Source organism: Eptesicus fuscus, chromosome 16 (assembly GCF_027574615.1).
Source record: "Eptesicus fuscus isolate TK198812 chromosome 16, DD_ASM_mEF_20220401, whole genome shotgun sequence".
Classification (NCBI taxonomy): Eukaryota; Metazoa; Chordata; class Mammalia; order Chiroptera; family Vespertilionidae; genus Eptesicus; species Eptesicus fuscus.
Genome location: NC_072488.1, coordinates 36,470,196 through 36,497,621, shown reverse-complemented (window position 1 = coordinate 36,497,621; position 27,426 = coordinate 36,470,196). Strand labels below are relative to the sequence as shown.

General features: G+C 45.5%; 1 protein-coding gene, 1 non-coding gene and 1 pseudogene across 9 annotated transcripts in view; 1 reads left to right on the top strand and 2 right to left on the bottom strand.

Moving 5' to 3' along the window:
- EHBP1 (EH domain binding protein 1) overlaps window positions 1-27,426 on the bottom strand; it is a 442,179-nt gene that overhangs the window by 117,606 nt on the left and 297,147 nt on the right. The gene's annotated exons all lie outside the window — the stretch shown is intronic.
- On the bottom strand, window positions 8,653-10,413 carry LOC129151872 (40S ribosomal protein S10-like; annotated as a pseudogene).
- MIR9203A (microRNA mir-9203a) lies at window positions 23,828-23,893 on the top strand. The gene has a single exon (NR_130495.2). It is a non-coding gene; the product is annotated as a microRNA mir-9203a (primary transcript).

Here is a 27,426-nt window from a genome sequence, read left to right as displayed (position 1 = left end):
GGCCCAGGGACCCAGCCACACCCGGGTTCAGGGGCGCGTGGCCTCACCCGGACCCAGGGACGCGTGGCCTCTCCCAGACCCAGGGGTGCGTGGCCTCACCTGGACCTAGGTGCGCGAGGCCTCACCCGGATCCAGGGACACATGGCCTCACCTGGACCCAGGGGCGCGTGGCCTCTCCCAGACCCAGGGGCGCGTGGCCTCACCCGGACCTGGGACCCAGCCTCACCTGGATCCAGGGACACATGGCCTCACGCGGACCCGGGGGCGCGTGGCCTCTCCCAGACCCAGGGGCGCGTGGCCTCACCCGGACCTAGGTGCACGTGGCCTCACCCGGGCCTAGGTACGCGAGGCCTCACCCGGATCCAGGGACACATGGCCTCACCGGGACCCAGGGGCGCGTGGCCTTACCCGGGCCCAGGGACCCAGCCTCACCCGGGACCAGGGGCGCAAGGCCTCACCTGGACCCAGGGGCGCGTGGCCTCTCCCAGACCCAGGGGCACGTGGCCTCACCCGGACCTAGGTGCGCGAGGCCTCACCCGGATCCAGGGACACATGGCCTCACCCGGACCCAGGGGCGCGTGGCCTCTCCCAGACCCAGGGGCGCGTGGCCTCACCCGGACCTGGGTGCGCGAGGCCTCACCCGGATCCAGGGACACATGGCCTCACCCAGACCCAGGGGCGCGTGGCCTCTCCCAGACCCAGGGGCACGTGGCCTCACCCGGACCTAGGTGCGCGAGGCCTCACCCGGATCCAGGGACACATGGCCTCACCCGGACCCGGGGGCGCGTGGCCTCTCCCAGACCCAGGGGCACATGGCCTCACCCGGACCCGGGACCCAGCCTCACCCGGATCCAGGGACACATGGCCTCACCCGGACCCGGGGGCGCGTGGCCTCTCCCAGACCCAGGGGCACGTGGCCTCACCCGGGCCTAGGTGCGCGAGGCCTCACCCGGATCCAGGGACACATGGCCTCACCCGGACCCAGGGGCGCGTGGCCTCTCCCAGACCCAGGGGCGCGTGGCCTTACCCGGACCTGGGTGCGCGAGGCCTCACCCGGATCCAGGGACACATGGCCTCACCCAGACCCAGGGGCGCGTGGCCTCACCCGGACCTGGGTGCGCGAGGCCTCACCCGGACCCGGGACCCAGCCTCACCTGGATCCAGGGACACATGGCCTCACCTGGACCCAGGGGCGCGTGGCCTCTCCCAGACCCAGGGGCACGTGGCCTCACCCGGACCTGGCATCCAGCTTCACCCGGACCCAGGGGCACTTGGCCTCACCCGGACCCGGAATCCGGCTTCACTTGGACCCAGGGGCACGTGGCCTCACCCAGACCCAGGGACGTGAGGCCTCACCTAGACCCAGAGGCGTGTGACCACACCCGAGTCCAGAGGCGCGCAACCTCGCCTGCATCCGGGTCCCAACGGGGTTTCGTCTTCTTGATCCCAATTCCTGTTGGTCAGTTCCCTCTCAGCAATTCCTTCGGCCATTTTCCCAGAGCTCCAGGACGGCTGCCGCAGAACTCGTTGGGCGGCGGGCTCGGCGAAGCTCCGGTGTGCCCGGTGCACGGCGGCGGGCTGGTCCGGTGTCGCTGCGTTGGCCCTTGGGTCTGCAGCGGTGGCCAGTCGCCGAGTGTGCGCACCTGGCCGCTTCCGGGGCATTGAGATTCTTGAAGGACTCGGAGGTCAGCAAGCGCGGAGTCTCCCACCCCATGTCTCCCATGGGCTCGTCTGTCCGTGCTCGGCAGCCAGTGGAGCCGTCCCCTCAGCCGGAGACCGCCAGGGGAACTGCGCCAAGCACGTTCCAGGCCGCCATTGTGTCGCCTGAGCTGTAGTTCTCAAAGTGTGGTCTTTGGGTCACCGGCATCAGCATCATCCTGCATACCCCTCTTTTATTCTAGTTGTAGAGCATCCGCTCAGCCAGTCCTCTGGTGGTTCTGGATGGTGTCTGCTCTGCTCTCCCGTCGTAGTCTCAAAATTGTTGTGGTAGGCAACAATCAGGCTTCCGCCCTATGCCTCCATCTTGGTCCTCCTTTGTATAGCTAAGTCTTGACTGTTGTTGGCGTCACCGGGAGGAATTGTCCTCCAGGCCAATTGGCCGTGAGGGCCCTCTTTGTCTACAAAGGAAGAGTTGTTTCGCAGGAGACACACCTATGGGCCGGGTCTTGGTGCAGCAAGGCCCCGGCGCTCACTGAATCTGCCTCCCGAATGTGTCCCCTATGCGCGTGGTTGAAATCTGGTGTCATCTCACACAGACCACTAGATGCCCTCATTTCTGGGTCTCCAATGGGGTGTAGGTCAGCTACTGCCTTAGGCACTCAGCACGGATTACTGCAAAAACTGTAGTTTCCTCCTCCTGTCTGAGTGGCCCTGGAGCAGTCCGACTAGAACCGCAGTTCATCTGGTCAAGCTGCCAGAGGACAGGCCACCCACATGCACAAGCCGTTGCTTGGAGCGCAGGTGCGCCTGCAAGACTTGCGGGGCGGGTCTTCAAAACGTGCGGGGCGGGTCCCAGGGCGGGGCGGGTCTCAGGGCGGGGCGGGGTCTCAGGGCGGGGCGGGGTCTCAGGGCGCCAACAGGCCATGGCGCGGCAAACCGCAATGGCTAGAAGTCTGCTCCTTCTGCCTTCCACATTTCTAAGCCCCCTCGTTCCGCACTCCAGCGCAGCAAACACTGATTGCTGGGCGCACCTCCGCAAGAGTCCCGCCTCTCCCTGCAGGCATCTGGGTCTCCCGCGCGTCCCCAGAAGCTGGGTTTCAGGGTGATGGGGAGCTAATCTCCCCTAGGGTTGGAACAAAAGCCGCGCGCCCCTTCCCCCGCCATCAGCCCGACCCACGCGCCTCTGCACCTCATCCCCTCCGATTTCGCTGGTTTCCTCTTCCCTCTTAGCTGTAAATCTACCATTCAGCCATCTCTCCTGTAGTTCTGGGTGGCAGACGCTCTGTCCTCCAGTCGTGCCCCTGAAATTGCTGTGCGCGGCGCAGTTCGCAGTTCCTTTGTTTAACTTTGCCGCCTTCTTGGTTCTCCTCTGTCAAAATGGCTAGAGGACTTGAATGTAAGATGGGAAATCCTAAGAATCCTCCAAATCGGTGTTGGTGGCCTCCAGGGCCCCGAGGATCTCCCTGGGCAGCTCGGCCAGGTCGGTGGCTCGGATGAGCCCCTCCTGCAGAAAGATGGTCTCTTCCTTCACCGAGAGCCGCTGCGCCGAGTCCGCGGCCGCCGCCACAGCAGCTGCCGCGGCCTGTCCCTCACCTTTGAAATCAACAATTTTGCCAGATACAGGATTTTTTGATTGACAGTACTTTTCTTTTAGTACTTTGAATATACTGTATCCTTCAAGTTTCTGATGAGAAATCTGCTGTTAATCTCATTGAGGATCCCCTTGCATTTGACAAGTCACCTCTCTCTTGCTGATTTCAAGATTCTCTTTGTGTTTCAACAGTTTCCTTAGATTGTGTCTTGGTGAAGATCTCTTTGAGTTCTTCCTATTTGAATAGCTGATTTTCTTGGTGTTTATAATCATATCTTTCCTCAAACTTGGGAAGTTTTCAGCCATTATTCCTTCAAATAATCTCTAGGCCCCTTTCTCTTGCCCCCTTCCAGGATTCCCATAATGTATACTAGTATATTGATCCACTTGATGGTGTCCCACAGGTTCCTTAGGTTCTGTCCCTATTATTTTTCCTTTCTGTTCTTTAGATGTTATAATTTCCATTGTTCTATGTTCAGGTTCACTGATTGTTCTGCTTGCTCAAACCTGCCTTTGAATTCCTCTAGTGAATATTAATTTCAGTTTTTGTGTATTTCATCTCTAGAATTTATTTTTGTGTCCTTTTGGGTTTTCTCTTCATTGGTATTTCCATTTTATTCATACATCTTTTTTTTCTACATCGTCCTTTAATTCTTTGAGCATCTTTAAGACATTTGTTTTAAAGTATTTGTCTAGTAGATGCAACATGTGGTCTTTCTCAGGGACAGTTTCTGTTGGTTAATTTTTTCCCTATAATTAAGCTATACTTACCCTTTTCTTTGCATACCTTTTGGTTTTCTTGTTCAAAACTGGGTATCTGAATGTAATAATGTGGTAATTTTATGTGGAATGATAATTTCCTCAGGATTTGTGGGTTTATTATTATTATTATTACTAGAGGCCCAGCGTGTGAAATTGCGTGAGACCCATACCCGGCACACTGCGGGACCCAGCGTCAAGTCCTGCCAGCGCTGCGGGACCCATCAAAGCACCTCCTGGTGACCGGACTTTGGTCATTATGGCGTTACGACCACTGGGTTTTTATTATATAGATTAGTTTGTTTATTTAATTGTTTTAGGCCATCTCCATGCCGTGGATTAGCTTGAGTATAAACTTAAGGTCTTCTCAAGTCTTTTCTGGCCCTGTGCCTTTCTCTGGCTATGCGTGGTAATTTTCTAATTTCTCCTGTGTGTACAGTTGATTTTGAAAGTACTTGTTTTTAAAGTCTGGCTCTCCAAAGAGGAAAAGATGAAAATGAAGTAGGGGAACGCACCAGCTTTTAAGTCCCATAGAACTTGTTTTAGTCTGAGGAAGGACCTGAAACAATGGTGTGTGTGTGTTTATAACAATTTCTGGCCAACTTTATGTCTGCACTTTTGTCAGCAGAAGCTGTAATCATCAACCAGAACACAGATCTCTGATATATGGAGGACTAGGGTCCTTACTGCCCACCCTGCTTCCTGCAAGTTGTGTGCTTGCTCTAGGAATATGTGCATAGCTGCCTGTAATGGGGCTGGGAGGTGGGAGATAAGTAGCCATTGCTGAGCTAAGGAACTGAAATTAATCAAAGTCAACTACAGTTTACTATCTAACCCTTCCCCTGAGTTCCAAAGGTTTCGATAAACTCCAGAGTTCCAAAACAGATCAGACAAATTCTGTCATTTCAATTGTCTAGATAAGGAGATGGATTTCTGGTGTTTCTTACTCCACAATCTTCCTAAAATTTTCTATCTCCTCAATAACTTTTTATTTTTATTTTTCTCAATAACTTTTTATTTTTTTAATTGTTTAAAGTATTAAAAATAGTAGTACACATGTCTCCTTCCCTCCTCCCTCACCCCATTGACCTTACCCTGGCCTCCTCTACCCCTCGGCACATGTCCTTACCCCACCCCCCAGTGTCTTGCGTCCATTGGTTATGCTTATATGCATGCACACAAGTCCTTCGGTTGATCTCTTAGCACCCCCTCCACGCACCCCCCTCCAGCCTTCCTGCTGTAATTTGACAGTCTGTCCGATGCTTCTATATCTATCTTTTTGTTCATCAGTTTATAATGTTCTTTATTATCCATAAATGAGTGAGATCATGTGGTATTTTTCTTTCACTGACTGGCTTATTTCACTTAGCATAATGCTCTCCAGTTCCATCCATGCTGCTGCAAATGGTAAGAATTCCTTCTTTTTTATAGCAGCGTAGTATTCCATTGTGTAGATGTACCATAGTTTTCTAATCCACTCATCTGCTGATGGGCATTTAGGCTGTTCCCAAATCTTAGCTATTATAAATTGTGCTGCTATGAACATAGGGGTGCATATATCCTTTCTGATTGGTGTTTCTGTTTTCTTAGGATATATTCCTAGAAGTGGTATTACTGGGTCAAATGGCAGTTCCATTTTTAAATTTTTGTCTCCTCAATAACTTTTAAGAGTATCAGGGGGTTCTGAGACAAAAAGATTTCAGAGTCACTATTGTAGACCATATTTTTAAGTGACCAAATCAACCTATATCAGCTTTGAGTGTATTAAAGCAAAATGATAAGAAGACTAATTGATAGCTTAAGTTTAAATATTAGAACCTAAACTAAAGCACCAATTTCAAAAAGAGTCTCCTTGTTGTGTCACTAATAAAGAATAAAGAGGTTGAAGAGATGGAGAATACTGAACAATACAAGGTTGTCTGCAGGGTATACTAGTATTTAAACCCATGAAATTTCCTTATGGGTGGCTTGCCTAGTCACTAATGAAAGTGAACACTGTAATAATAAGTTTGCTAGGAAAACAAAAGAATAGTGTATGATTGATTCCAATCCTATAAAAATGACAAAAAATATGAAAAAATCCATTCTATAACAGAGTATTTAGACCATATAAATTCCCCATTTGGACCAGCAGCCTTTACTAGGTGTACCGGTTAATAATGGCAATTTTGTAATCAAAGAAAACATTATAATTTCAAGAGAAACATCCAAAGTGCTTTATTCAAAGTAATGTCCATCGCTAGCTAGACATTGCCTCATCTTTCAGGTAATTTGTGGATACCGTCCCAATAGAACTTTTCTTGTTTTGAAGCAAACCATTCAGAGACCCAATTTTCCATTTCTTCTATGTTTTGAAGTGTTGTTCAGAAAGTGCGTGTGCCATCAATCGGAACAAGTGGTAATCTGCAGGAGCAAGGTCTGGTGAATACGGTGGGTGGGTTAATACTTCCCAGGCAAGATCTTTTAACGTGTCTTTAACTGGTTTTGAAGTGTGTGATGGTGCATCATCATGAAGCAAAATTACTTTGCCGTGTCTTCTGGCACATTCTGGTCGTTTCACGATCAAAGCGTGGTTCAAACTGATTATCTGTTGTCCATAGCGATCAGTATTAATGGTTTCACCTGGTTTTAGAAGCTCATAATACACTACACCTTCCTAATCCCACCAAATGCAGAGCATTATCTTCTTTCAGAAACAATTTGGCCTTGCAGTCGATGTTGATGATTGACCTGGATCAACCCATGATTTTGTGCAGTTGGGATTCTCAAGATAAATCCACTTTTCATTGCCAGTCACAATTGGATGCAAAAAAGACTTTGTTTCGTGCCGTAGAAGCAACATTTTATTGATGACTTTTCGGTTTTCCATTTGTCTTTCATTCAGTTGATGTGGCACCCATTTTTCTTCCTTTAAAATCTTTCCCATTGCTTGTAAATGATTGGAAATTGTTTGCTGAGCAATGTTTAATCTTTCTGCAAGTTGTTTTTGAGTTTGACATACATCTTCATCCAATAATGCTTGTAATTGTTGGTCTTCAAACTTTTTTAGTTGACCTGAAAATTCTTTGTCTTTCACATTGAAATCATCACTTTTAAAGCGTTTAAACCAGCGTTCACAAGTATCTTGAGATGGAGCACGTTCACCATAAGCTTCCCGAAGTATATGATAACTTTCAGCAGCACTTTTCTTCAAAATAAAGTAATGAATTAAAACTTCCTGCAAATACTCGTTTTCTGGCACAAAATTTGACATTTTTAAGTGTAAAAATATCTATGATGTTAACACCTTCAGAAAATTTGACATATGAAGTTTTGAAGCTTGCTGTCAATACAACAAAATAGCATACATATCAAATCGCATATATATCAACATATTTGTAACTCCATCTATTGAAAAAAAAATCCTCATTATTAACCAGTACACCTGGTAAATACAATTATTTCTTTAAAACTTACATCTGTAGGTATAAATCAAGGAGTGGTAGAGTTAGTGAAATTTCAGGCCCAATGATTGTTATATAGGTAGTAATATCAAAAAGAGCACAGTTGCTAAAAAAACAAAAGAACAAAATATATTCTATCAGAGTGCTGGGAGACATTTCTCTGCCCATCTCTACTGCCTCCTATGCATCTTGCTGGCTTGTCCAAAAATGAAAAGTCCTGACTGCTCTTTATCAGGTCATTCTTGACAGAAAAGCAAGCAGCCTTTAAGCACGAGGTAGCATATCCCTCTGGGACAAAGAACAGGCTTGTTTAATGATTGCTATAAAAGTGGGGATTCCCCCAAGTGCAATGTTCTTTAGCTGATACAACCCCACTGTGTGTGCAGCATGCATTTGACCCTTCATGTGATCCCTATGGAACTTAGTCACAAAGGAACTGACAAAAACATGCCAATGCTCATGCTGTGAGTAATAAAGTCCTTTGTCTCTGACTCAGGAGTTTTATGTCTTCATCCAGCATTAACAGGCTACTTGATTACCTTACAAATAGAATAAATCCCCCACACCTGATGCATTTTATTTATGTCTATTTGAAAGCTTATTTAACACACATGCAAAATACATGTGTTAAACTTACCAATAAATTTTGAATTCATAAAATAGTCACATATTGTCTCAAGTCAGTTGAATAGGAATAAAAGACTTATGAAAAATTTGACTGCCTTTAACTTGCAAAGTAGTTCTCTAGTGGATTTTCTTTTCTTAAATTTAGATGAAAGACTGTGAGCCCTAACATTATATAATTTTATAATGACTCCTTTGTGAAAATCCTTTGGGGGTCAGTCAATTTCTAAAAGAGCATATACACATTTTAGAATTACTATAAACAAAAAAACAAAACAAAAGAAGAATTACTATAAACAAAAAACAAAAAAAACCCCGCAAATATTTCCAATTATTAGGTTAAAATATAGGGATTATGATATCCTTAAAAAAAACAAACACAACAAACAGCAGTAGATGGGTAAGTCAGCAGTGTGAGACTACAGAGCAAAGGAAAAAAAAAATACACAGAAAAAGTTAGAAACTCAAGAGGGAATGAATTTTAAGATATAGCACGCTTATATTCTAAATCTGGGTTTTTTACATATACTCATTTGTTTTACCAGAAAGCTCCTACTCTTTTTCATCAACATTTAACCCATTTGCAAGAACATGAGAATAGGCGAATCCTAGCTTAGTAGGAGAGTTATATCCATCTCTATTTTAGTTATTTTGTTCTGCTATGCAATTTTGCCAGAAATATTCTTATTTGCCAGGACATTCTTGTGGTTTTTCAGTGACACTACCTGTATCTTATATAATCTAACAATTATTAATCCATAGTACAGGGAAAAGTTGCTGCCCTTAAAATCACATATATTTTATCCATGTAATTTCATTTTATGGCAGATTTTTCTATACAAAAATGAAAATAAGCTTAATTCTCCTATAAATTTAGTATAACTAAACCATATACAGATTGTTATGAAGGAGAAGCTATGTTCAAAAGGATATATTGCATAAGAAAAGGACAAAGAATTGTGGTTCAGAGCATACACAGACTTTAAAGTAAGATCTCGGTTGGAGCCCTAACCCTCTCACTTAATATTTTCTTTAGTGATCTATAAATAACATTTCAGCTGTTTTTCTATTCATGGAAAATTTCCTTACCTATCATTTTTATTTTTAATGGCAGTCATTTTAATTCTTATATAGTCCAACTTGTCAACTTTTTTTTTTCTTTATTGATTAAGGTGTCACATATTTGTCCTCATCCCCCCCCCCCCCCAACTTGTCAACTTTTTATCTTTCCTGGTATCTTTGCATCTTTGGTTTCAGAAAGTTATTTTCTCTCCAGAGATTTGGTAATTAATATTTTTTCTTTTTCTTTTTTTTAAATTTAATATTTTAACACTTTCCTCTCTCTAGAATACATTTTGGTGAATGGCATGAATCGAGGTTCCGAATTATTAGCCTAATATTTTCTGAATAGCATTTCTGTGATGCTTTCTTTATTGTATATTAAATTATTATGTAAGTGTATATGCATGTCTGAATGAGATCATGTTATCTCTGGGCTAGACATTCTGCTTCAGTAACCTGCTCTTTTTAGCAGTACAATTGCTATTTTTTTTTTGTTAATCCTCACCAGAAGATTTTTCCCCATTGATTTTCAGAGAGAGTGGAAGGAAGGGAGGAAGGGTGAGAGAGAAACATCAAATGAGAGAGACACATCTATTGGTTGCCTCCAGTACGAGCCCTGAGCAGGCTGGATATTGAACCTGCAACCCAGGTAAGTGCCCTTGACTGGGAATCAAACCTTTGACCCTTCTAAGCACAGGCTGACATGCTCTAACCACTGAGCAATAGCTTCTAGGGCAGTATATTACTATTTTTTTTTTAAATTTCTGGTCACAAGTTTATTTAACACAAAATAATCCCCTCAACTTTACTGAGGTGGTTGACCACACCCATAAACAAATCTGCCTCTAAACTGGAATTTGTTTGCTGACCCAGGCCTGGCTTGAGCCTTCTTGTTAGCACCAGGGGCACAGCACTCCTGCAGGTGTCTCAGTCAGCTTCCCCACATGTGAGTCTTGCAGGTCGCTCACTCCCTGCCAGTTTCATGTTAGCTGTGGTGCAAAGTGGCAGGCAGGATCTCAGGGAGCAGGTGGAAGTGATCACAGAGATACTGGATCGCTTTTTGGGAAGTCACCAATAGAAATGTCTCCAGGCAAACTGTTCCTTCATAGCCTCATGATCTGAGAAACTGTATGGCCTTCATTACTTGAAGATTAGGCATGTTCTTGTCTGTCAGCTTGGGGTGTTTAGGCATGTGAACATCCTCTTGGCCACCATCACTCCCTCCTTAAAAAGGAGGTAATAAATGGAAATCTGGTTTTTCTTGGAAATCAACATCCTAACGGCTGCTTTGTCTGAGGCCAAAACTGGAGTACATTGCTATTTTATAATGTGCATTAATATCTTGTAGGGATAATCAAATGTCATTAACCATCATCCCTTTTGAAAATGTTTTTAATAAATTAGCCTTAAACATTAACGTGTTTCTAAGTAATTTTGGGATCATTTTGATACTATCCCAAGAAATATTCTGTTTGCAGTTTTATCGTGGTTACATAAAATCTATTAAGAATCTAGGGAAGATGGATACCTTCACAATATTTAATATTACTATTTAAGTAAAATTATACAGGTAAAATGCCAAGAAGGTCTTAACCAGTGTGTTATCTTATTCAGTACTTCTTCTTTTATTTTTTTAAAAAATATGTTTTATTGATTTTTTACAGAGAGGAAGAGAGAGGGATAGAGAGTTAGAAACATCGATGAGAGAGAAACATCAATCAGCTGCCTCTTGCACACCCCCTACTGGGGATGTGCCCGCAACCAAGGTACATGCCCTTGACCAGAATCGAACCTGGGACCCTTGAGTCCGCAGGCCGATGCTCTATCCACTGAGCCAAACCGGTTTCGGCCTTCTTCTTTTATTTTTAATACTAGAGACCCAGTGCACAAAATTCGTGCACAGGGAGGACGGGGTGTCCCTCAACCCAGCCTGCACCCTCTCCAATCTGGGACCCCTCAAGGGATCGGGCCTAAACAGGCAGTCGGACATCCTCTCACAATCCAGGACTGCTGGCCCCCAACCGCGTGCCTGCCTGCCTGCCTGATTGCCCCTAACTGCTTCTGCCTGCCAGCTGGATCACCCCCTAACCACTCCCCTGCCAGCCTGATTGATACCTAACTGCTCCCCTGTGGGCCCGATTGCCCCTAATTGCCCTCCCCTGCTGGCCTGTTGCCCCTAACTGCCCTCCCCTGCTGGCCTGGTCACCCCTAACTGCCCACCCCTGCCAGCCTGGTCGACCCTAACTGCTCTCCCCTGCTGGCCTAGTTGCCTCCAATTGCCCTCCCCTGCAGGCCTGGTTCCCCCCAACTGCCCTCCCCTGCAGGCCTGGTCCCCTCCAACTGCCCTCCTCTGCAGGCCTGGTCCCCTCCAACTGCCCTCCCCGGCAGGTTTGGTTGCCCACAACTGCCCTCCCTTGCAGGCCTGGTCCCTCCCAACTGCCCTCCCCTGCTGGCCATCTTGTGGCAACCATTTTGTGTCCACAGCAGGGCAGCCATCTTATGTGTTGGAGTGATGGTGAATTTGCACATTACTTTTTATTAGACTAGAGGCCCGGTGCACGAAATTCGTGCATGGAGGGGGGTTGTCCCTCAGCCCAGCCTGTACCCTCTCCAATCTGGGATCCCTCTCACAATCCAGGACTGCTGGCTCCCAACTGCTTGCCTGCCTGCCTTCCTGACTGCCCCTAACCGCTTCTGCCTGCCAGCCTGATCACCCCCTAACCACTCCGCTGCCAGCCTGTTTGCCCCCAACTTCCCTCCTCTGCTGGCCTGGTCACCCCTAACTGCCCTTCTCCTGCAGGGTTGATCACCTCCAACTGCCCTCCCTTGCAGGCCTGGTCCTTCTCAACTGCCCTCCCTTGCAGGCCAGGTGCCTCCCAACTGCCCTCTCCTGCTGGCCATCTTGTGGTGGCCATCTTGTGTCCACATGGGGGCAGGATCTTTGACCACATGGGGGCAAACATATTGTGTGTTGGAATGATGGTCAATCTGCATATTACTCTTTTATTAGATAGGATAGATAGAGGCCTGGTACAGGGGTGGGGGCCAGCTGGTTTGCCCTGAAGGGTGTCCCTGATCAGGGTGGGGTTCCCTTGGGGCATGGGGCGGCCTGAGCGAGGGGCCTGTGGTGGTTTGCAGGCAGGCCATGCCCCCTGGCAACGCAAGGGGAGGCCCTGGTATCTGGAATTTATTTTCCTTCTACAATTGAAACTTTGTAGCCTGGAGTGGAGCCAAGCCTGGGGCTCCCTCCGTGGCCAGCAGCCATTTCTGTTGGGGTTATAATTGAAACTTTGTAGCCTTAAGTGGGTGGGCCCGGCCATGGTGTGCAGAAAGCTTTGCTTCCCCTGTTGCCGGGGGCAACGCTGGCCTGCTCTCTCAAGCTCCATTCTGCCGCCATTTCTGTTTGAATTTGTTTACCTTCTATAATTGAAACTTTGTAGCTTGAGTGGAGGCTTAGGCCTGGCAAGGGCACACGGAAAGCTTGGCTTCCTCTGTTACCTAGGAAACCTTGCTCTCTGTGGCTGTAGCCATCTTGGTTGGGTTAATTTGCATACTCGCTCTGATTGGATGGTGGGTGTGGCTTGTGAGTGTGTCAGAGGTATGGTCAATTTGCATGTTTGTCTATTATTAGGTAGGATAGGATAATTTACATACAACAAAATTCACCCTCTTAAAATATATACAGTTTAATGAATATTCTTAATTACCTTATTCTCTAATTTGAGCCAGTAATTAGCAGCTTATTCTTGCTCTTTCTCTGACCTCATTTCAGCACTTTTGCTTACTGAATATATAGATTATAAAAGCAAATAAAGATGGTTTGTTTAATACATTTCCCAACATTGATAATTTAGGAAGACTGATTACACATTTCAAAATAAAGCCTAAATTGATTCAGTACAAATTAATTCAGCATAACATTTGGTTTTATTTTTTATAGATCATATTAATATGTTTTTGCAGGAAAACTTAGAAAGATTAAAGAACTAATGAACTAAATTCACAGAACATTTTTTCCTAATAATCCTTGTTATTAATATTTTATTTTTCCATCACTATTTATCCCCTCCATATCCTCTTCCACCTCCACCCCCACCCTGCAATCACCACACTGTTGTCCATTGTCCATGTCCATGAGTTCTCTCTCTCTTTTTTCTTTTTTGCTAAGAATCTTTATTATATTGCTGGTTTACTAATCAAAACTCATATCAACAAAATAGAAAGAATAAAATGTCTGAAGATTTCCAAGGAAACAACTATAACCTTTAAATAATAGTTTTTTCAAGTGATTTGAGTATGATATTTTTTACTGTTTTATTCTTGGATACATTAAGGCTTAAACTTTTTCCTTTATCATTTAGCTCTATATAATATTGAAAATGATTTATCCAATAGCCATAGTTAAACTTAGAGATTTAAAAATGACTCAGTTACACTCTTCAATCTAAACAGACAACATGCCTTCATTTCAAACGTTTGACTTTTTCTAGGAAGTGTCATGTTGCCCAAATTAGCTTATTATTAGGAGCTTTGTTGTTATAAAAAGAGAATAAAAACATGCAACAAATATTTATCCAATCTCTCTTTTTTAGTCCTGTAATTATTATAAGCAATTTGATTTATTTGCCATGAATTCATTTACCTAGGAAAATCATACATAATGTTCTGGCTACAAATTAAGTACTGGGTGGTTATGCTTTACTATATGACAAGTAAAAGCTTGCGAAAAAAAGGAGAGGCATAAAAGCATGGCAAGCTTCACTACCCTATCGTGTTATTAATGAAACATATTGACTGCTTTGGGTAAAAAGTAAAAGTAGTTTATAGTTGCAAAACTTTGTATTAATGCTTAATGTGCCATACTACTTAATTGAAAGATTCTTAATTAAATGTGTCCCACCAAAAAACCTCACCAAATTGCATATGCCACCAAATGACTAACAAGTACACAACAGTTGGAAACTGTCAAAATATTTTACAGCTCAATTGTAATTACCAACCAAGTCTAAGCATGCCCCAAGTGGGCGGTTAACTACATCTTGGGGGATTCAAAACATTGAACAGCAGTCTTTTTTTTTGTTTCTGATTTATGCATTTAAAACTCCAGAGTAACTCAAAGACTTTTGTTGTTCTTGGTGAAAAATCAGCAAAACATCAATATGAGATATAATAATTGATCATTTTTATAGATTCACTAGTAAGAAAAGCCTTTTAAAAACATCATCTGGCTGATCTCTTACCATCATTGAACATACTGATTATTTGGTTATTTGTTTTTGAAAATGTATTATAACCGATCTTAAGACAGAAGTTTTTTCTGTCATGCCATCACAATAGATGTAGCCAAAAATAAATTTGAAGGTGTGATTATGGAGGAATGTCAATATGGAAGTACAGGTGGTGAATTTCCAGGGGGGAGAATGCAGACATCGTTTGCCATTTGAAGTAAGACAGAATCCCGCCATTATTCCCTTCTCACCAGAAAATGTACCAAGCAGTGGAATACAGCTCCAGGCTCTGTGATCATCTAAATTTGATATCTCTTACCAATAGAAAAGAAGTGAGGTAATTACTACTGACCATACACACAGATAGAATAATACTTCCATCAGGTATCATTATCCATCCACTATTCTTACTATTAGTTGAGAACAGAAATAGAAAGCAGAATTTACCACAGAATATATAAAACTTTGTTTTACTGAATTTCCTAACTCTATTTCCTGAGAGGTACCAATCAGGGGAGAGTCTTCAAATACCAGATGAGTATTATACTCAGAATATTCCAATGTTTCAAATTTAAAATGAAATTATATTATTTAATTTAAAATGTGCTTTAAAATTACTATGGTTACACAGGAAGCTTCAATTATACTTGTTTTATCTTAAACTGAACAATGAGCACACAAGAATTAATTGTAAAGGATCCTTTTACCTTTTTATATGACCGAAAAATTCCACTGAAAATCACAAGAAAAAAAATCAGAAAGTAGAAGTTACAGATGCTATCAACTGTTTAAGTATAGTTATTTAATAAATGGATCCCAACTAGATCATAATGTCAGTTAACAAAAAGATTTTAAAAATTTAAATGAATTTGAAGTCCTATATGCTTCTCAGGAGAACCATAATCACTAAACTATGATGATCTCAATGAGATGTAATGTTCAAACAGAACTGGAAATGCCTATTACTGCTGCAAAGTAGTCAGAGTAGCTGAATGGGTCAGCTGGGGATAGTGAGAATTTTTTTTTTTTTAAGAAATTTTCACACTGAATACTTGGATACAAAGTCTGTGGAAAAAAAGAAATGTATATTACAGTAATATTATGTAGGATTATGTCTCCAACTTTTATTGCATGCCAGTAATATGGGAAAAAAATAGAGACATATTCTCATAGGTAAACATTTATTTATGTACTAGAGGCCCGATGCATGGATTCGTGCACCGGTGGGGTCCCTTGGCCTGGCATGTGCCCTCTCGCAATCCAGGATCCCTTGGGGGATGTCGGATAGCCAGTTTCGGCCCAATCCCCACAGGCCCGATCCAGACAGGAGAGAGCCTGATCCTGTGCATTGAGCGTCTGTCCCAAGGTGGTCAGTGGGCATCATAGGGACCGGTTGTTCGGTCATTTGGTTGCTTGGGCATATATATATAGACTAGATGACCGGTACACAGAATTCGTGTACGGGGGGTTGTCCCTCAGCCTGGCCTGCACCCTTTTGAATCTGGGACATCCCTCTCACAATCCGGGACCACTGGCTCCTAACCACTTGCCTGCCTGTCTGCCTGATTGCCCCCTAACTGCTCCCCTGCCGACCTGATTGCCCCAACTGCCCTGCCCTGCCGGCCCGATCGCCCCCAACTGCACTCCCCTGCTGGCCTGATCGCCCCCTAACTGCTTGCTCCCCCACACCGGTCTGATCGCGCCTGTAATTGCTTGCTCCCCCTCGCCGGCCTGATCGCCCCTAACTGATTGCTCCTCTGTGGGCCTGATTCCCCCTAACCACCTTTGCCTTGGCTCCCGCCACCGTGGCTTTGTCCAGAAGGAAGTCGGACATGCGGAAGATGCCTGGTCAACCCAGTCTAATTAGCATATTACCTTTTTATTAGTATAGATTATACACATATACTGCTGTATATTAAAAAACATATACACGGGAAACCAAGATGGCGGCATAGGTGAAACACCTAACCTGCAGCCGGGCACAACAATTTCAAAGGCACAACTAGAGGTCAGAACGGACATCGTCCAGAACCACAGGAGAGCTGGCGGACTGAAATGCCCACAGCTGGGGGGAAGGAGAGGGCCACGGGGACAATCGGGGGAGCCGTAAAAGCCTGAGGTATGGAGAAACTGGCGGAGACACGAGCGCGCGCGCCTGCGGGGAGGATGGAGCCGGAGAGGAGGGGGCGGCTGACGGCCTGGCCAGTGTTCACTGGCAGGAAGGAGATAAAGGCTCCGGAGTGCGCTAAGCGCCGGCTCCGACTGCACTGAGCGCCAGTTCCGGGCGAAACCCTGGGAAGCCAGGCGCAGGCTGGGGGAATGAATCTGGGCTGTGGGGCGCAGGCACAGAGGAGCTGGAGAAGGCAGAGCTCCAGAGGCGCGCACGGGAAGGGGCGCAAAGGACGGACTGTTGCCTGCGCCACTGAACTTCCCTAGCGGGAAGGAGACATAAGCTCAGGACCGTGCTGAACCCCAGTTCCGACTGCACTGAACCCCAGTTCCGGGCGAAACCCTGGGAAGCCAGGCGCACGCTGGGGGAATGAATTTGGGCTGTGGTGGCGGAGGCACAGAGAAGCGGCGGCTCCAGACGCGCGCACTGGAAGGTGCGCAGAGGACGGACTTTTGCCTGCGCCACTGGGTGGCCCTGCTGGGAAGGAGACAGGGACGCCAGACTGCGCTGAGACCCAGTTCCAACTACACTGAAACCCAGTTCCAGGCGAGAATCTGGGAGTCTAGATTCATGAGGGGAGGGACTGGACTGTTTGGCAGTGGGCGAAATTCCAGGGCGCGTTTCCCTCAGAGGTGTTTGCAAGGAATACAGAGGGACACAGACACAGGAGCCTCATAGGGCGGGGCTGACAGGAAGCCAAGGTTGTAGGCTCCACCCTGTAGCTCCGCCCCAGCCAAGCTGAGCAGAAGCTTTTTCCTGCTGAGTGCCTCAGGTAGTGGCTGACCCACACTGCATTGGAGACCCAGAAACGAGGGCATCTAGTGGTTGGTGGGAGATGACACCAGATTTCAATCACTTGCATAAGGGAGGCATTCTAGAGGCAGACTCAGTGAGCGCCAAGGCATTGCTGCATCAAGACCCGGCCCACAAACATGTCTCCTGCACAGCAACTCTTCCTATATGGACAAAGAGGGTCCTCATGGCCAATTGGCCTGGAGGACAATTCCTCCCAGTGACACCAACAACAATCAAGACTTAACTGTACAAAGGAGGACCAAGATGGAGACATAGGGCGGCAGCCTGATCGTTGCCTACCACAACAATATTGAGACTACGATGGGAGAGCAGAGCAGACACCAGCAAGAAAGACCGGGGGGCTGGCTGAGCAGATGCTCTACAACTAGAATAAAAGAGAGGGGTACGCAGGATGATGCTGATGCCGGTGACCCAAAGTCCACACTTTAAGAACTATGGCTCAGGCGACACAATGGTGGCCTGGAACGTGCTCGGCGCAGTTCCCCCGGCGGTCTCCGGCTGAGGGGACGGCTCCACTCGCTGCCGAGCACGGACAGACGAGCCCCTGGGAGACATGGGGTGGGAGACTCCGTGCTTGCTGACCTCCGAGTCCTTCAAGAATCTCAATGCCCCGAAGTGGCCAGGTGCGCACGCTCAGCGACTGGCCACCGTTGCAGACCCAAGGGCCGACGCAGCGACACCGGACCAGCCCACCGCCGGGTACCGGGCACACCGGAGCCTTGCCGAGCCCGCCGCCCAACGAGTTCTGCGGCAGCCGCCCTGGAGCTCTGAGAAAATGACCGAAGGAATTGCTGAGAGGGAATTGACCAACAGGAATTGGGATCAAGAAGACGAAACCCCGCTGAGACCCGAGTCCAGGCGAGCCTGCGAGCCTCTGGGCTCAGATGTGGTCACACGCCTCTGGGTCTAGGTGAGGCCTCACGCCCCTGGGTTTGGGTGAGGCCACACGCCCCTGGGTCCAGGTGAAGCTGGATTCCGGGTTCGGGTGAGGCCATGTGCCCCTGGGTCCGGGTGAATCTGAACCCTGGGTCCGGGTGAGGCCGTGGGCCCCTGGATCCGGGTAAGGCTGGGTCCCGAGTACGGGTGAGGCCGTGAGCCCCTGGATCCGGGTGAGACCACGCGACCAGGGGTCTGAGAAAGGTAACGCGCCCCTGGGTCCGGGTGGCTTCGTACACCTAGGTCCAGGTGAGGCCACGTGCCCCTGGGTCTGAGAGAGGCCACGCACCCCTAGGTCCGGGCGAGACCATGTGTCCCTGGATCCGGGTGGGGCCTCGTGCACCTAGGCCCGGGTGGGGCCGCGTGCCCCTGGGTCTGGGGGAGGCCAGGCGTCCCTGGGTCCGGGTGAGACCGTGTGTCCCTGGATCCGGGTGAGACCTCGTGCACCTAGGCATGGGTGAGGTCACGTGCCCCGGGGTCTGAGAGGCCAAGCGTCCCTGGGTCCGGGTGAGACCATGTGTCCCTGGATCCGGGTGAGGCCTCGTGCACCTAGGCCCGGGTGAGCCCAAGTGGCCCTGGGTCTGGGAGAGGCCAAGCGTCCCTGGGTCCGGGTGAGACCATGTGTCCCAGGATCCGGGTGAGGCCTCGCGCACCTAGGCCCGGGTGAGCCCAAGTGGCCCTGGGTCTGGAAGAGGCCAAGCGTCCCTGGGTCCGGGTGAGACCATGTGTCCCTGGATCCGGGTGAGGCCTCGTGCACCTAGGCCCGGGTGAGCCCAAGTGGCCCTGGGTCTGGGAGAGGCCAAGCATCCCTGGGTCCGGGTGAGACCATGTGTCCCTGGATCCGGGTGAGGCCTCGTGCACCTAGGCCCGGGTGAGCCCAAGTGGCCCTGGGTCTGGGAGAGGCCAAGCATCCCTGGGTCCGGGTGCGACCATGTGTCCCTGGATCCGGATGAGGCCTCGTGCACCTAGGCCCGGGTGAGCCCAAGTGGCCCTGGGTCTGGGAGAGGCCAAGCGTCCCTGGGTCCGGGTGAGACCATGTGTCCCTGGATCCGGGTGAGGCCTCGTACACCTAGGCCCGGGTGAGCCCAAGTGGCCCTGGGTCTGGGAGAGGCCAAGCGTCCCTGGGTCCGGGTGCGACCATGTGTCCCTGGATCCGGATGAGGCCTCGTGCACCTAGGCCCGGGTGAGGCCACGTGCCCCTGGGTCTGGGAGAGGCCAAGCATCCCTGGGTACGGGTGAAGCCAGATCCTGGGTCCGGGTGAGGCTGGGTCCATCCGGGTGAGGCTGGGCCCCTGGATCCATCCGGGTGAGGCTGGGTCCCAGGCCCGGGTGAGACCACGCGCCCCTTGGGTATGGGTGAGGCCACGTGCCCCTTAGTCCAGGTGACGCCGTGCCCCTGGGTTCGGCCGAGACCAAACCAGAGGGAGTCGGACCTCCATTACCACCATTTGTCCACCATCCAGAGCTGAGGGGTCAGTGCTGACATGTACACATAAGGAACTACTGGACATTGAAATTGGGTCTCAAAAGAACTGTTGGTCCAGGGGGAAGCTCGCTACAGATTGATTCATTTGCCTGTCAGCATAACTATTATTGCTCGTCTCACATTCAGTTCTTATTAGTATATATCTAGTGACATATGATCTCGCTCATCTAGGGGAAATGATGAACAACATAAACTGAGGAACAAGAACAGAACCAGAAGCAAGGAGGCATCGATCGGACTATCGGGCCTCAGAGGGAGGATAGGGGAGGGTAGGGGGAGGGTGGGCGGAGGGGGAGAGTTCAACCAAAGGACCTGTATGCATGCATATAAGCCTATCCAACGGTTAAGTTCAACAGGGGATTGGGGCATGCGTGGGGAGAGGGGTGGGATGGGAATGGGGGGATGAGGACAAATATGTGACACCTTAATCAATAAAGAAATTAAAAAAAAAAACAAAAAAAAAAAACATATACACAAGCTAAAGTTTAAAAAAAATAGTTAGCAATGAAAACATTTTATTTAACTTATAGTATAAAAACCAATTTTCCCTCGTTATAAAAAAGAACAACATGATAGAAAAGGCTTAATGATTTTTTAAAATGTTGGTTTAATAACTTAAAGGTATAATTCTAAACTGTATATGTTGATACCTGATTTGAATGTCTGTCATAGATGAAAAAGATATATCACAAAGATACATAAATCTAAATGTAAAAAGTACATCATTGGTTATGCTTACTCAATCAAGATACTCATTTTCAATCCCATCTAACAATTATGCAAAATATTTTTGTTGATAATCATTTAGTTTCTATTCCTTGATGTCAATTAGTTATGGTTAAAACACCACTAATAATTTTTATTTGGACTTTAAAACAGGTTAGAGCCCAATTGGCATGGCTCAGTAGTTGAGCATCGACCTATGAACCAGGAGGTCATGGTTCGATTCTCGGTCAGGGCACATGCCCAGATTGTGGGCTCGAACCCTAGTAGGGGTGTGCAGGAGGCAGTCAATTAATGATTCTCTTTCATCATTGATGTTTCTATCTCTCTCTCCCATTCCCTTTCTCTCTGAAAAAAATAAAAAAATAAAAAAATAAATAAAAAAGTTAGAAAATTCAGGTTCTTAAAGTGTATTGCTTTGAGAGTTTACATAGGTGACACAGGTTTTGTTTTTACCTACAAAATAATATGAAAACATTTTTGTAGCAGACACTATAGGCTGGCTGCTAACCAGCATCCATTCTCATGCTTGCTTCCAATTTAAAAGTAGGCACAGAACCTGAATAGATATTTCTCCAAAGAGGACATACAAATGACCAGTAGACATTCGAAAAGATGCTCAATGTCCTAATAATCACATAAATGCAAATTAAAACCACAGTGAGATATCACCTCACACTTGTCAGAATGGCTATCATCAATGAATCAACAAATGCTGACAGGGATGTAGAGAAAAGGGAACCCTGTGCATTGTAGGTGGGACTGCATATTGGTGCAACCACTATGGAAAACAGTATGGCCCAGCCTTCATGTCTCAGTGGTTGAACATCGACCTATGAATCAGGAGGTCACAGTTCAATTCCTGGTTAGAGTACATGCCTGGGTTATGGGCTCAATTCCCAGTGTGGGGTGTGCAGGAGGCAGCTGATCAATGATTCTCTCTCATCATTGATATTTCTATCTATCCCTCCTTCCCCCTTCTTCTCTGAAATGAAAAAAATATATATTTTAAAAATATAAAAATATTATTTAAAAAAGAAAACAGTATGGAGGTTCCTCAAAAAATTAAAAATAGAACCACCCCTGACCCAGCAATTCTGGGTATCTATCCAAAGAAACCCAAAACACTAATTCGCAAAATATGTGCATCTCTATGTTCATTGCAGCACCACCTAAAATAGCCAAGATATGGAAGCAACCTAAGTGCTCATCAATAGATGAGTGGATGAAGAAGATGTGCTACATACATACTCAATGGAATATTACTGGACTATAAAAAAAGAATGAAATCTTACCATTTGTGATAACATAAACAGATCTAGAGGGTATTATGCTAAGTTAAATAAGTCAGACAAAGACAAATACCATGATTTCACTGGTATGTGGCATCCAAAGAATAAAATAAATGAACAAACAAAACAAAGAGACTCACAGATACAAGGAACAAACTAATGGTTGCCAAACTGATGGGTGGGGACTCAGTGAACAAGATGAAGGGATTAAGAAGTACAAATTGGTAGTTACAAAATAGTCACAGGATGTAAAGTACAGCATTGGGAATCCTATACAATAAAAGGATAATGTGCAAATAGACTGAATAACATGCACTGACCACCAGGGGGCAGATGCTCAATGCAGGAGCTGTCCCCTGGTGGTCAGTGCGCTCCCACAGGGGGAGCGCCGCTCAGCCAGAAGCCGGGCTCATGGCTGGCGAGTGCAGCAGCGGTGGCGGGAGCCGCTCCCACCTCCGTTTCAGTCGGACATCCCCCGAGGGCTCCCAGGCTGCGAGAGGGCACAGGCTGGGCTGAAGGACCCCCCCCCCCAGTGCATGAATTTTGTGCACCAGGCCTCTAGTATAGTCAATAATATTGTAATAATTATGAACAGTGTCAGGTGGGTACTTGAAATATTGGGGGGGGGGAATCATTTTGCAAAGTATATCACTGTCTGACTACTATGCTGTACACCTGAAATTAATATAAAATAATACTGAATGTCAACTGTAATTGAAAAGTAAAAAAAAATTTTTTTTAAATGCTTCACAGGTGTCATTTGAACTAGACCGCTGAAAGATGAGCTGGTCTCCACCAAAGTCTGGCCAGTGTGGCTCAGTTGGTTGAGCATTGTCCCATGCACCAAATGGCCGCCAGTTCAAATCACGGTTAGGGCACATGCCAGATTGCATCCTTGGTCTCCAATATGGGAGTGTGCAGGAGGCAGCTGATGGATGTTTCTTTTTCACATTGATGTTTCTCTCTCTCTCACTCCCTCTCTCTAAAAATTCAATGAAAACATATATATTAAAACATTGATCGACACTCAACCACTGAGCCACACCATCCAGGCAAAACATTTAAAAAAACATACATATGCTTTATTATTTAAATACTAGTACATACATACATCCATATATACATACATACATACATACATACAAAAATTCTGAAACTTCTAATGCCTACTCAAATGGATATCTGGCTGAATCTGGATCATTTCCAAGGCAAGATCAGAAACAAAGACAGATCTCAGGTCTTAGAAGTCTCAGGCCTGCGATTAAAGTCAGAGGCAAAGGACAGAGCCAGAGATGGTAGAGAGCAGCCGTTTTTGAAGTTTTTTGTTTTAGGACTTCTTTATGCTCTTTAAAAAAAATTATTGAGGACTCCCCAAAAGTTTTATTTATGTGGATATCTACTATGTTTTTACTATGTTAGAAATTAAAACAAAATTAAAAATATTATTTTTAAAACAACAAACCTTACATGTTAATATCTCTATGAAAACTATATTTCCCAAAGAAAAATAGTAAAAAGAATGGTGCTATTCCACATTTTTTACAAATCTTTTTAATGTTTGGCTTAATAGAAGACAGCTAGATTATCATATCTCCTATTTTCAATCTGTTAAGGTGTGTTTTTAAAAAACGATTTATATTGATTTTTAGAGAGAGGAAGGTGGAGGGAGAGGGAGAGAGAAATATGGGTCAGCTGCCTCCTGTGTGCCCCCTAATGGGAATTGAGCCTGAAACCCAGGCATGTGCCCTGACTAGGAATTGAACCAGCAACCTTTTGGTGCACTGGATGACATCCAACCAACAGAGCCATGCCGGCCAGGGCTATGACTTGTTTTGAAGTAAATGAAGAAAATCCAGGACACAAATATACTAGTACTAGAGGTCCGATGCACAAAGATTCATGCAAGAATGGGCCTTCCTTCCCCTGGCTGCCGGCACCACCTTCGCACCGGCCAGAGCCGCCTTTCCACCTTCCCACGCTGCCCGGCGCAGCTGGGGCGGTGCAGAATGCCTGCATCGTAGCCCTGCCCCCTGCCACTTGGTGCCTGCGTATGCAAATTAACCTGCCATCTATGTTGGGTTAATATGCATACTCACTCCTGCTTGGCTGGTGGGTGTCACGAAGGTATGGTCAATTTGCATCTTACTCTTTCATTAGTGTAGATAGCTGGAAGGGTAATTTTAAAAGCCTTTTCAGACAATTGTGGATATTTTCTTTTGATACTACAACTCACAAGTGGTAGTTTCTTAAAGTTTGGTTGCTGTGTAAAATATGAAACCATATTGATGACTTTTTTCAAACTGTTATACTAATTCCACTGATCTATCTTGCACTTTGAAATGAATTTTTATCTATGCATAATTTTGAAACATCTTCCATTGGCCATTTGGAAAATACTTATTCCCTGAATTGTACAATCTTCCAAATGTTGAAACATTTCATTATATACAATTAAAAAGGTTACATTTCTTAATCTCATCATAAATCTCTTCATAAAAGTCTTTTAAGTATTGGGAAGATCTTAAGCTTAAAGTGGCAGATATGAGTTTTCAAAAATTCTAATTTTTGCTTGAAAGCTCTAATTTTATCATTGGCAACAAAATACTGTCAGTTGTTTCCTTTGAAGTGACAAGCTCATTTTGTTCCTTTTTGAGAAAATATTTACCAAATAAGCAAGTCAATATAACCATAGCTTGTCAGTCATTCTTTCAAATGGTGCTCTTGGATGCAGGCGCCTAACCAAGCTTACAATTCAAATGAGCAAAAGCTTTCTGTGGTTATAATGGTAGCACTCTGATGTGAAGTACAAGTGTTTATGCATACTTCCCATTTTGTTACACAGAATATTAGAAGAATGTGTACTCTATTAAGATTTGGTTTGTTTGTTTGTTTGTTTGTTTGTTTGTTTTTTTAATGACAGTGCATGGCCATCAAGAAAGAATACAATAACTACTACAGTTTGGTGCCACTGCCTTGATTCACGGTAGTGCTAGCAGTTTCACCCACTATCGCTTTTGCCCAATATGTACAAATGTCAACACAGTGAAAAAAGCAAATAATGCCTTGCTATTATTATGAAAATGTCCTTTTCTGCACAAACCTATCAAACTATTTCATGAGGACCTCCACAGACTACACTTTCAGAACACCTAGCAAAGAGGATCAGTGTCAAGGCAGATATTTACTCACTTATTCAATTATGGCATTTATTTTTATAAAGGCCCTGGACTAGGAACTAGATTTATCTTAGTGATGAAATGCTCTCTAGAAGAGGTGGACCCAGGGCTGAAACTAATAAACTAAGAGTGGGAATTCCCCACAATTCATACTTTTTACATATTCAAATTAGAAATCTAGATAGTTGTGGTTTTACATTATTACATAACTAGAGGCCCGGTGCACGAAATTCATGCACAATGGTGCAGGGGGGTCCCCTCAGCCCAGCCTGCACCCTCTCCAATCCGGGACCCCTTGGGGGATGCCTGACTGCCAGTCGGAAATCCCTCTCACAATCCTGGACCACTGGCTCCTAATCGCTCACCTGCCTGTCTGCCTGGTCACCCCTAACTGCCCTCCCCTGCCGGCCTGATTGCCCCTCACTGCCTCTGCATGGCAGCCAGGTTGCCCCCAACTGCCCCCTCCCTGCCGGCCTGGTTGCTCCTAATTGCCCTCCCCTGCTGGCCTGGTCACCCCCAAATGCTCCCCCTGCCGACCTGGTTGCCCCCAACTGCCCTCCCCTGCTGGCTTGGTCACCCTCAACTACCCCCCTGCTGGCCTGGTCGCCCCATGCAGCCTTCTGTTCAGTCATTTGGTCCTCCCTCACTAACCCCCCTGCTGACCTGGTTGTAGGCAGCCATCTTGTGAGAGCATGAGGGTCAATTTGCATATTACCTCTTTATTATATAGGATTATATAGGATAAATGCTAGAAGGAATCAATGGCAATTTAAAGTGCACTGGTAATTTTTAATAGCTTTTTCTATATTGAAGTTAAATCTTAAAGTTTGCAAGGAATTAATACAGTGATACAATATAGCAAAATAGATAATGTGTACTCAATTAATAGGTATTGAAGAGTACTAAAAATGATTTGCATTGCTGGATCCTTTCCTATTTTTTTGTTTACAAATCTGCAAGCAAGCAGGTTTGGGAGTACTATGGAAGCTGTGTGCTTGGCATACAGAGCAGAAGATGCTCCCACTGCTATCTGGCAATTTTCCTTCCTTCAGGAACACTATGGGGTAGGTACTGGAGAGAATGAGCATTCCCTGTAACTATTATTCCAACCATGAGTATAATCTGTGGCCAGCTTCCTTCGCAACAAATAAAATAACTGCTCTGCCCAGACAACAAGGAAAAAAAACCTAAACAAAACAAAACAGGATTTAATGGAGCCCTTTAAAAGTTAATTTGACATATATAATACAAGAAGTTGTGTTTCTTTCTTCTCCAACTCCTTCAACATACAACGATGGGCAAAAATAGGTTTACAGTTGCACTGTGACATTCTTTTGAGTTAATAAAGCTCTTGTTTATTTACTTTTAAATATATATATATATATATATATATATATTAAGATAAAGAGGAAAGGAGAGGGAGAGAGAAACATCTATGAGAGAGCAGAATATCAATCGGCTGCCTCACCAGGGATCGAGCCCACAATAGGGACATGTGCCCTGACCACGAATCAAACCAGCAACCTTTTGGTGCATGGGATGATGCCCAACCACCTGAGTCATACTGGCCAGGGCTGAGTTAATTAATAATCATAACCTGCAGGTTTTTTCCATATGAACAACTATAAACCTATACTTGCTCACTTCTGGTTTCCAATCATTTACAGCTTTGATCTCACCAAAGAACCTAGGTAACTTGTAAAATAAAATAATTTTAAAAGTCCCCATACCCTTTTCCAGAAAATAAATTTATATATGTTTCATATTTGACACATTTCTTAAAAGTAAAAACAAAAACAAAAAAACTTCTGTTGAAAAGTCTTCTTACATTTTAGGAGATTGTTAATCTCATTGTTACCTCCCAACATGTATACATGCTAGACACCTAGGTTCAAGAGTATTCTGGAAACAAAGACAAATCTATCAATGCCAAGAATCATGAACTTTTCTTCTTTTTCAATCCCCACTTACCCTATACATCTCCACCACATCTATGACTTGAAAGTTGCTAAGGAAGGAAGGAAAGCTTTAAAAAACAAGAAAATCGTCTAATGCCTTTTTGGAATGTGGATGGGGGGGTCGAAGTATAGACAAAAGCATTCAAAACAGTAACAAAAATGATAATAGTAGTAGCAGCAGCAGCAGCTAGCACTTACAGAACTTACTATATACCAGGCACTATTCTGCAGATTTTACATATATTAATGCATTTAATTCTCACAACAGCTCTAAGATAAACATTATTATCCCTATTTTATAGGGAGCACTCAGAGGTATAGAGAAGCTAAGGACTTGCTTTACTTATTAAAAGGCATAGTCAGTGGTTGTGGCAATGTGATTCCAGGCAAAATATACAACTTACTTTGTGGTATGATCTCAGGATGATAAGGATCTTAGAGAAGACTCAGTACCCTAAAAATCATTCTCTCTGTAGCTGCCTCAGAACTGAAATATTACACAG